The sequence below is a fragment of the Sciurus carolinensis genome, unplaced genomic scaffold (assembly GCF_902686445.1).
Source record: "Sciurus carolinensis unplaced genomic scaffold, mSciCar1.2, whole genome shotgun sequence".
In the NCBI taxonomy this organism is placed as follows: Eukaryota; Metazoa; Chordata; class Mammalia; order Rodentia; family Sciuridae; genus Sciurus; species Sciurus carolinensis.
Genome location: NW_025920276.1, coordinates 83109 through 95140, shown reverse-complemented (window position 1 = coordinate 95140; position 12032 = coordinate 83109). Strand labels below are relative to the sequence as shown.

The 12032-nt window shown below is 37.0% G+C and overlaps 1 pseudogene; it reads left to right on the top strand.

Annotated features, from left to right (window-relative positions):
- The first annotated feature begins 397 nt into the window (after positions 1–397).
- On the top strand, positions 398–1381 carry LOC124975434 (olfactory receptor 4C16-like; annotated as a pseudogene).
- The last annotated feature ends 10651 nt before the right edge of the window (positions 1382–12032 follow it).

Sequence of the window (12032 nt, the reverse complement as noted above, 5' to 3'; positions counted from 1 at the left end):
TTAATGAGACCCTGTCTCAAAATATAAAAGAAGTTTTTGGATGCAGCTTAGTGGAAAAACAAAAGGAAGGAAGAAAGAAAGAAGAATAAGAAGAAAGAAAGAAAGAGAAAAAGGAGGGAGGGAGGAAAGAGAAGGGAAGGGAAGGAAAGCAAGAGAAGGGAAGGAATAAAAGGGAAGGGTAGGGAAGGAAAACAAGGAAGAAAGGAAGGAAGGAAGGAAGGAAGGAAGGAAGGAAGGAAGGGAGGGAGGAAGGGAGGAAGGAAGGAAAGAAGAAAAGTGTCCCTGATGTGAAAGACATATTTTGCTTTATATATTTCATAATATCACATAGAACATCATTAATTAATTCCTTTATTTTTGCAGATAAACCCTTTCACTTTCATCCCTTTTCTTCATTCATGAAATCTTGCAACTCAAAAATGTGACTGAGTTCATACTACTTGGGTTCACCCACGATCCATTTAGGAAGAAAATAGTATTTGTCATATTTTTGTCATATTTGTCATATTTTTTTGTCATATTTGTCATATTTTGTCATATTTTTGCTTTTCTATTGTTGGTGGGTAACTTGCTGATTATCACCACCATCAAGACCAGTTGGGCACTCGGCAGTCCAATGTACTTCTTCCTTTTCCATTTATCCTTATCTGATACCTGCTTCTCTACTTCCATAGCTCCTAGAACATTTGTGGATTCCCTTTCAAAGAAGACCACTATTTCTTTCAGTGAGTGCATAATCCAAGTCTTTACATTCCATTTCTTTGGCTGCCTGGAGATCTTCATTCTCATCCTCATAGCTGTTGACCACTATGTGGTCATCTGCAAGTCCCTGCACTACATGACCATCATGAGCCACCAGGTCTGTAGTGTGTTGGTGGCTGTGGCCTGGGTGGGGTCCTGTGGACATTCTTTAGTTCAGATTTTTCTTGCCTTGCCTTTGCCTTTCTGTGGTCCCAGTGAAATTGATCACTACTTCTGTGACTTGGAAACCTTGTTGAAGCTCGCCTGTACAAACACGTATGTGACCAACTTACTCCTGGTGTCCAACAGCGGGGCCATTTGTACAGTGAGTTTTGTTGTGCTGATGTTCTCCTACATCATCATTTTTCATTCTCTGAGAAACCACAGTGCAGAAGGGAGGAGAAAGGCCCTCTCCACCTGCATCTCTCACATGATTGTGGTCATCTTGTTCTTTGGCCCTTGCATATTTATATACACATGACCTGCAACCACCTTCCCCATGGATAAGATGATAGCAGTGTTTTATACCATTGGAACACCTTTGCTGAGCCCTCTGATTTACACACTGAGGAATGCAGAGGTGAAAAATGCCATGAGGAAGTTGTGGAGCAAGAAATTGATCTTCGATGACAACAGATGAATGTCACTGTATTTTGTATTGACCTGGAAGAAGTAAACAGAGAATATTATCTATTTATTTTTGCTTAATACACTAAAATTTTAGCTCCTGTAATTTAGTTCTTTGTGTAAAGCAGAGAGTGTACACACAGAAACTAATGTTTCATGTAGAGGGAGGGGTATCTTGAGGTACAGACACTTGACCCATTGTCTCTGATGTTGCTGATTGCTCAGTCTCTGCTTTTCTAAACCAGCTTGTATCACTCATGGTTTAGGTCTGTGTGTTCATTGCCCTCCTTAATGTGGAGTTGTCTGATAGTGTTACCCTTCTATGTAACCAAAGCTTAGATCCAGAATTTGGCATGTTTTTTCTCTCCTAAAGAGTTTCTTTCATTAGATGCTTTGGTGTCTTCAGGCCTCATCAACCTACTTGTTCTTCCTGACTCAGTGAAAAGTATCAAATTCAAACAATTATTGAGGTTTCCTATCATAAGAGGGCAGTGTATATATTTTGGGTATACTCCCTTCCAATTTTAGGACACACTCTGAAATCTTATGTGTATTTACCTAGATCCTTCTAAGACAGTGATGGAACGTGGAGAGAAAATTCATCTTTCTGAAAGGGTCCTTCATCTTAGGAGTGCTCTGTTCTTTTGTTGGGATTGTAGTCATGTAATGATACTTTTTGTAAAATTTACATTTGCCCATAATTTCTTCCTTCAAAATTTGGGGGAGTATTAAGATTTCTCTTGAATCAACATAACAGTTTATTTATAATAAATGGCAATTGCAAATTGTAGCACATAACATTCCAATTATAGTAGAAATATGTACAAGGGCTAGAAATGAAGAATGCAATGAACTGATGGTAGCAAATTTGGAAATATTACAAGATTAGTATTGGTCATGCTGTCCCACAGCTATAATCCCAGTGACTCAGGAGGCTGAGGCAGGATGATCCCATGTTCAAAGCAGCCTCAGTAACATAGCCAGGCTTAAAGCAGTCAGCAATACCCTGTCACTAAATAAAATATTAAAAAGGGAAGGGGATATAGGTCAGTGATTGAGTTCCCCTGGTTTAATCCCCAGTATCAAAAAATTTTAAAGAATGAAAATATTGCAATATGAGACAAAATGTGATAACCCTGGAGAACAACTTTAGGCTTTGAAACAGAAATAGTTATATTACATTTATTAAATATTTAGTGAGTTATCAGTATGACACAAAAGTGTAGCTTTACCAGGCAAGAAGGAAATATTTAGATGAAAATTATGCTACTGTATCAGAGATAGATATCACCTTTTATCATTATTCATTAACACTTCATTCTCTAATAACATGAACTCTAAAAATCTTTGAATTTCAGTTTATTTCATGTGTATATTTATCCACACAGAACATTAAACATAAGTACTTTTATCTACTGGAGATGTACATTTCCATTTATAAATTACTAAATTATATTAAGGTTATATGATTATTACCAATTTGTTACAGAAATTTTAGAATATCTTTTTCTCTTTTTTCTTTTTTTGTTATGTATTTAGTGGTTTTATTTTTAAATGTTTTTAGTGGTGCATTATCATTATACATATTAGTGGGTTCCTTTTGAAAAATCATACATGTATGAAATATAATTTGTTCCTCCTCAGTGCCTGGGGCTTCCTTCTTTATCTTGAGAAAATGATCATCATTTCTGTGTCTGAGATGGAAACGCTATAGATTCTTCAATGGACTGTAGTGACAGGTACACATCCCTGCTCTGTAGATTGTGTCAATTTCAATGTGAAATCGATCTCTCTAGTTTATCATTGTACAGCATCAGTCACAGTTTGGCTGTGCTGTTGCAGGATTTGTACCATAGGAGATTCCCATTAAGAGTTATACCTTATAACTTCTTTACTTAAGACAAGGAAAATATGAAAATGATGAATATGGAATTTAAGTGATTTCCCATATATACCCCATCTAGTGTCTTTTGGAATTGTATTCCACACAGAGCTCCCACGTTAACTGTCATATCCTCTACAAACCTATTGTACTACAAACAAGTTCAGTATTTATAATAAAGATGCAAAGAAGATTGAATGTGCAACTTCAACAGTTATTTTGATTGAAATTAGTGCTCTTATAGGGAATAATGAGAATCCAAGAGTTAAAGTGGAAGCATTAATGCAGGGAAGGGTAAGAACTGTGACCTGATAATGTATCTTCCATCCTCTGAATGAAAGAATAGTAGGTTCTTCTCCCTCAAAGGAGAAACAATAATCTTCCATTGCCTAGACAATGTTATTGCCTTATGGAAGAATGTGTCACACAGTATTTACTCTCCTTCCAAGTTTCCTCTTATGCTCCTTTTTGCTTTCAAACAGTATCAGGAAAAGTCTCAGGAAAGTCAAACAGGAAAGTACAACCTTGCTCTAGGAGAAAGTGACACATTCAAGAACATTGTAGGAATTAGCCTATGTGTCCTGGTTTTAACCAGAAGAGAGCTTCAGCATGGTAGTGGATCTTGAAGCTGTTAACACAGGTTGACTGAATGCAAGTCTAGAGATTGAAGAATTGTTTTATATTGAGGTACTCACTCATGACTTGAGATTGACTGTTTACCAAGAAAAAGGGATGTGTTCAAACACTGATCCCCAGTACTTCAGAATGTGACGTCATTTAGAGAGAGGGTATTTACATAGATAAATAGATTAAAAATGAAATTGTTAGGGTGTGTTCTAATATAATATAACTGGTGTTATTATAAAAGTGCAAATTTGGGCATAGGGAGAATGTCATGTGGAGATGAAGGCAGTGGATTTATTATGCTATTGTTCTGTGGGCTGGAAGTCTTGCACAGATCTCATTGGACTAAAATCAAAGTCTCAGGAGGGTTGCATCCTTCCAAAAGTACAAAGAACTAAGCCATTTCCTTGGATTTTCCAGGTTCTAAGTGCTTTGAGGCATGGGAGTGCTAGGCTGCAGCTTGTGTCCTCCTAACTTCATCTCCAGAGTAAACATAGTGCATCTGTTTGGCTCTCCTCCCATTCTCAAGCCTCTCTCTCACTTCTTTCCTTTCTCTTTCTTTCACTTTCTCATTTCTTTCTTTGGAAAAAAGGGAAAAGAATTTTTATTGCTTTTCTAGAAAGTGAGAAACATGGGGGCCTGCTGCTTTCCTGTTCCAGAGGCTGTGAATCTGCCTATCGGGGGAACAGGAAAAAAAAAAAAAAAGGTAATGTGAAGGCTAGTTCTCATGTTTTCAGTTGCAGTTGTAGTTCACTTGTCACTATAGGAGACAGTCATTTCTGAGATCTTGTGGTGCCATTCCCAAGTCTGAATTACTTCATTCCTTTGGTGGGTGTGTGCTCAATGCAGATAACTCTGCCTAGGATGGGGAAGAAAGGTAATTGTGTTCCTCCAGAGATGAAGGAGGGGCAGGGAGAGAGGATAAGAAAGAAACATGTATTGTTAAAAATAAGTAACTGTGAAAGAGAAGCAAGGGTTATATTCAAAGCATAAAGTGGACCACTTTTACATTTCCCCACTCTCAATTTCTATATTCCAGTTCTATGGAAAAATGGGTGATGACATCTTCAAGTTGCTTCCTGTTGAGAAAGGGCAAAGTTGGGCAAAGTGACACAAAGTCCTGTTTATCCATCAGGTGGGGTATGGATAGCTAAGGGTATTTAGCATGAGGGCAGTCCAGGGTCCATGGTGGCAGTTGGTGGGTGACTGGACAAGGCATACATCAGTCAGAAATCATGCTACAACAATAGTAAACAAGTCAACAACACATTCCTTTTTTTGTAAACAATTAGCACAAAAGCAATTAGTATTTCAGCTAGCATCTGAAAGTCATGAAGACAATAACTCATAATATACCAGTGAAAAACAGATAAAGTTTATGTAGGAGGTTAGGAATATTTGTAGGTCTATGTGCAGGCTGAAATTGACTCATGAAATCTTTCTTTCACTTATATGACTCTCACTGTTAGATTGGCCATACCAGATATTGTGGGAAAATCTCATTTTCAAGTTGATGAATTGGGAAACCAATTTTATCTATAACCATAATTTTCCACTGTCATGTGAACTAATATATTCACACCTTCCAGGTATTAGATCAGGAACATCTTTGGGACTATAATTTTGCTTACTCCAGTAATCCCACTAAATGAAATGAATATCCTTGGGTTCTCTGACATAGTGCTGAGAAAGAAATTAGAAGGGCAGTGTTGTGAGAATGTGAATAGCTAAGACCAGAAATCCCACAAACTGACTGTTTTCCTGGAGGGTCCTCTAGACTCTCCCTTATACAATGAAATGCACTGATTAAAGAATCTCAAACTTTTTGAGAAGCTTGGTGGGAATAAAAATGATGATACTTATGTATAACTTTGCTCTGTACTATGAATGGGACTGATGGCATTCCAGGAGAGCAGGTGCAGAAGGTTTGAACCTGCTAGAGGTAAGGTGGGTATGATCATAGCAATGACAGAAAGACTGAAATGCAATCAAGTGCATTTTTCTGTCAGATTCTATGGTAATAGTAAGTAGATCATACTATTTTCAGGGGCAACAATGATTAGATACAATGGTTAGACACAACCCTGACACAATGGTTTATGAATTAAATGGATTTTCAGACCTAGAGCCCAATAATTGAATGTAGGCTGAATCAACTTGAGTAAGGTCTACTGCACTGAAAACATGTAAATATTCTTTTGATCCTTTCCTTACAAGACCTGTAGGGTCACTGCCACTTTTATGATAGCGAAAAGGAAATACTAAGATTTATGAGAGATTGTAAGTTTTGGGCTCAGAACTGACAATGCTATCAGGGGATCAAAAATAGTATCATTGTGCTCTCTGTTTAGAGTAAGAAACTGTGATGGAGGTAACAAAGATATGACCCAAACACATCCTCCAATCTGGTTAATGAGTTCTGGGACTTAGTTTAGTTTAACTGTAACACAGTTTTGTTTCCCCTCTTTGAATTTATTTAGAAGTGAATGCAATTCTTATTCCTAAGGCATCCCTTAACCCCCATAAAAGATAGTCACTTTGAAGTGATTTTTCACCCTGGAAGATATTGCTGACACCAGTGACACTATCACAGAAGTGAAAAATGAAGAGGCAATAATCTTTGTCTGATCCCTGCTATGATCAGTTGTCATAAGGTGGTTGATGTTGTGTCTCAATCACAGATCCTTAATCTTTGTCTCCTACCTTTTGTATGATCACAGAACTTTTGGCACAATGTGAATGCATATTCCTCAATCTTCATAAAAAGTGGGGATAAGATCAGTTTCTTTGTACATAGCAAGTACAAAAATATACAGGCACTGACAAGAAATACCAGGAGAGGTTGCAACTTGAAGTACCCATTTGGAATTGGATGTAGTAGGATTCAACGCATCTTATCTTTGAGGGTTAATCAGTATGACTGTTAAGAACTATATGTATCTAAGCAAATCATAATGCAATAGTAATTCATGGATGAATAAGTGGTTCTGAGTCTCATATTCACATACTCTGCTGAATCAGTGTCTCTGGCTTACACAGATGGCCTCATAGAGAATACTCTGTGACCAATTGACAGAAGGAAAAAAAAAGGATACTTGTTTGATTTACAGAAAAATCACCACAATATATTGATGTTAATCTATAAAGAACAGTGATGAATCATACTCTGGCTCATTGGCAGTGTTGAAGGTAAATAAGCCTAGATTGCAACTGCAGTCCAAGAAGAACATGACAACTAATGGATTGAACTTTTGGAGATAGATTTCAGTCACCCTGTAAGCACAAAATGATGGATGCAGATCTTAACATATTCAGAGAAGCCCTTTATTCATTTGTGGACTTGGGCACTGTAGGGGCTCATTTTCTGGATGTGAAAATGGCCATTGGTTATAGAGGAGGGGATTTTAGTTTTATAGGGTACAATGAGGGTAATAGATATGGAGAAAGAGAAATTCCCAAGACAATGAGGCCTCAAAAAAAGGGAGTAGAACTGAAGGTTATGCATTGACAGCTTTCATTTCCCAAGACCAATGTTTTCCAGATGCTGGTTGCGGGCAGAGAGGAGGTGTTTTATCACTCGTAAAAGAAACAGTCTCCAGGAGGCATTCATCTCCTCCAAAGTAAAACCTTTTCAGACACTGCCCACAATCTTGACCAAAAAAACTCAAATTCCTGAGTGTCCAAAGAAACTGATATGCACACTTGATGACCCCCAAAATAACCTATATAAATCCAGTCCCTTTCTTTGTTCAGTGGGCTCATTTTTCACCAGGAAATTGAATTCCACAGGCTCCATTTCATCCCTAAACCCCACTGAATAAAAAGCTGAGATGACTCATGATGTTTGTGTCCTGCCCAGTTTTTTGTCCTAACAGAGGTTGGTTTAATCATTGGTAACCATGGAAATGCCATTGAGACAGTCAAGGACTAGTTGTGCAGTTTAAAACTTTAACTCAGGGAGGCAATTGTAAAGGTTGAAACTCATTTTTACCTGGAGGGATGAGTAATTAAATCTGGTCCATTGTTTTCTTTCCCTGGGATTCATTTTTTCCCAGAGTTTTGATATTTACTGTGCTTCCATTTAGGACTAATTTGCAATAGAGGAAGGTCACAGTTCAGAACCCAGCATCTGCCCCCTTCCTATAGGGCCCATTGTTTTTGGGAAAGGATTTACTGGGAGAGATTAATGCTTGGCTAATTTTGCCTCCCTCCTCCTGAGCTGCACCCTCTCTTCATTTTTTTCTGGGGTGCTGTTTTGTAGGAATATTATTTTCCATAACCTTTCACACCCCAAAAAGACAAATAATCCAAACCAACTGAAATGCTGCTAAGGATGAGAGAGAAATTTAGAATGGGTGGTGGAAGAGGGAATTCTTTTGTATCATCTATGGTACTGAGATTCACTATGATGGTAAGGAACATATCCTAGACTGAGTTCTTCTTTAGGTCTCATTTGGAAAAAAAAAAAAAGTGACTGGTCACAATCTAAGGGCATTCTTCTGGGTTACTATCTCCCAAACATTTGGTCACCTGCTCAATTGCAACATTGAATATCCACATTCATCTCATCTTCTCACACTGCCAGCTGCTTTAACCTTCTCTGAAAGAGAACTTTCTCTTGTGGTCTCCATTGTATATTCTGTGGTAAGAACACTCAGGTCCAGAGTGCTCAGACCATGGAACTTCATTTGTACATGCTGTTATGGGACCACAGTCAAGGTGTTTACTCTATGAAAAGAAGTTATAGAATAACATCTTTCCCTTCTGTGAATATAATCACCCTAGGAAATAGCAAGTATATGTATATATTGACATAAGCTTATTTATATTTTAAAAGATTATTTAATTTTTAGTTGTAGATGGACACAATACATTTAACTTATTTATTGTATTTATTTATGTCATGATGATAATTGAACCCAGTGCCTTGTGCATGCAAAGTAAGCGCTCTACCACTGAGCTATGACACCAGCCCATAAGCTTATTTTAAATTGAGAAATCCTAAGAAGTTAAGAAAAAATATCTTTTAAAGAGAGGATGGGGAAAATATGATTATATTACTATTCATTTGACACATTTTTGAAAGACTTGAATTTTCAAAATCTATGCATGTTGTTAGGAGGTAATAATGAGCAGTGGAATGCAAACCAATAATATGGCAGGGTCACAGGATTTCTTTAAACTGCTTTTAAAGATAATGAATAACTGAGTGACTTATAGGAAAAAAATGTTTAAACTAACCCTGAGAATGAACAGTGCAAAACAAAGGGGGCAATTAAAAAACATGTCAAAAAGGAAAGACCAATGGGGTTGACTCCTGACAGGGTCTACTGAGGTCATTGTAAAGGGTGGATTTATGACCATAGGTTTCTTCATGTATCTCAAAAGGAAAAGTTTGTTAATAGTTCAGGTGCACTAAGATGAAGTTCACTTGGTCACTGGCACCACAACCCACATGAGCGTAGGATTGACTTGTAAATGAAGCACTCTTGAATAGGATGCTCACCAAGACTGTTCCTATAGGACCAGCAGGGATCAAAAACTCCCTGGTTCAATATAGAGGAGGAGATAAACATCTATGGTAAAGACTACATAAGGTGGAATCCAGTTCTCCTGACAAATAGCAAACAGCAATATATGTAGAAGCAACACTATTTCCTTTGTTGTACTCTGCTGGGGCACTACCAGTCTCTTCAGTGTTCTTTGCATGAGACTTACTTTACATTCACTTTACTGTCAGACTTGAAATTACATTTTCTTTCACTGGGACACAAGAAGAGAGATTTGGAGCTTCAGTTCTCCATTCTTCTATGTCAATGTGATCCTTCATATTTTTATACAAATAGATCATCTGGATACACCTTATTATTCTCTTTCTTTTATTACATTGCGCTATGAAAAAGAAAACTAATAAATATGTGCTTTAGGAATTGTAATAACTGTTAAACATGATGAACTGTCCACAAAAATGTAATTTTTCTGCTTATTTCTCTGCTGTAGTATGCTGATTTTAAGTTCCTTGATTATAGGCCAAGAAGCAGGTTACCTGAGTCAAATGGTCGTTCCATTCCAAGTTTTCTGAGGAATCTCCTTACTGCTTTCCATAGTGGTTGCACCATTTTGCATTCCCACAAGCAATGTATGAGTGTACTTTTTCCCCACATCCTTGGCAACACCTATTTTGCTTGGATGTTTGAAAATTGCCATTCTGACTGGAGTGAGATGCAATCTTAAAGTACTTTTGTTTTGCATTTCTCTAATTGCTAGAGATGTTGAATATTTTTCCTTAAATCTGTTATCAATTATATATCTTCTTCTATAAAGTGGCTGTTCAGTACCTTAGCCTATTTATTGATTGGCTTTGTTTTTTGGTGTTAAGTTTTTTGAGTTTTTATATATTCTAGAGATTAAAGGTTAATCTGAGGTGATTATGATGAAGATTTTCTCCCATTTGATAGGCTCTCTCTTCACATTATTGGCTATTTCTTTTGCTGAGAAGCTTTTTAGATTGAGTTCATCCCCTTTATTGACTCTTGATTTAACTTCTTGAGATTTAGGGGTCTTATTAAGGATGTCAGACCCTAGGCTGACATACAGTTTGGGTCTACTTTTTCATCTAGTAGGCACAGACTCTGTTCTAGTGCCTAAGTCACTGATCCACTTTGAGTCGATTTTTATGCAGGGTGAGAGATAAAGGTTTAATTTCATTTTGTTACATGTGGCTTTCCATTTTTCCCAGTACCATTTGTTGAATAGGCTATGTTTTCTCCAGTGAATGTTTTTGGCACCTTTGTCTAGTATGAGACAACTATATTTATGTGGATTTGTCACACACACATGTAAATGCTCAATAGATGCTTTCTCTGCATCTATTGAGATATTTATGTGATTCTTGACATTGGCTCTATTTATGTGGTGAATTACATTTATTGATTTCTGTATATTGAACCAACCTTGCAACTCTGGGGTGAAACCCACTTGACCATCATGCACTATATTCTCACAATACCTAAACTAAGGAAACAACTTAACTGTCCTTCAATAGATCAATGGATGAAGTAAGTATGGCATATGCACACATTGGAGGATTTCTCGGTCCTAAAAAAGAATGAAATTATGGCATTTGCTAGAAAATGGAAGGAACCATCATGCTAAGTGAAATTAGTCAGTCCCCAAAAGTCAAAATTCAAATATTTTCTCTAACTTGAGAAAGCTAATCCAAACTAAGTTTGTTTGGGTGATAATTTTAAAAAAGAAAGAAAGAGAAAAAAAGGAAACAAAAGAGGGAATTTTATCAAAATAGATGAAATATTAACAGAGTAGAATGATCCAGCTTGATCATGGTGTACAATTTCCTTAATGTGATTTTGAATGTTGTTTGTTAATATTTTATTAAGAATTTCTGCATCTGTTAAAAACAATAAATGCTGGTGAGGTTATGGGGGGAAACCCCTGAGTACTTTTTTGTGAATTAGTATAGCCAAGTATGAAGGTTTCTCAAAAAAGTTAAAATGAAGCTACCATAAGTTCCAGCTATATACCACTCTTTAGCATTTACCAAGGCAATGTATTTTTAAAATACATGTATATCCATCTTTACTGTAGCATGATTCTCAATAGTCAAATTATGGTATCAGCTTAGGTGTGTCCATCAACAGACGAATGGATAGAGAAAATTACACACACACATACACATATACAGAGTAGATTTTTATTTAGTCATAAAGAAGAATAAAATTGTGTAATTTGCAGGAAAATGGATGGAAATGGAGAACATCATGTTAAGTAACATAAGGCAGACTTGGAAAGACAAATATTGTGTTTTCTCTCTGTTTTGGTCAGTTATTTTGCTGCTGTAATCAAAATACATGACATGAACAATTAAACAGGAGGAAAAATTCATTTGGTACTCATGTTTTCAGAGGTCTCAGTCCATAATCAGCTGACCCCATTCTTTGGGGCTCAAGGTGAGACAGAACATCATGGTGGAAGAGTGTGGCAGAGGAAAGCAGATGGGGAAGTGGCACCAGAAAGGAGAGGGAGAGAGAGGGAGATGGAGGGGGAGAGAGAGAGAGAGAGAGAGAGAGAGAGAGAGGGAGGACCCACTCATCAGGGACAAAATATATGAAGATTTATCAAAAAAGTTAAAAGAATGAAT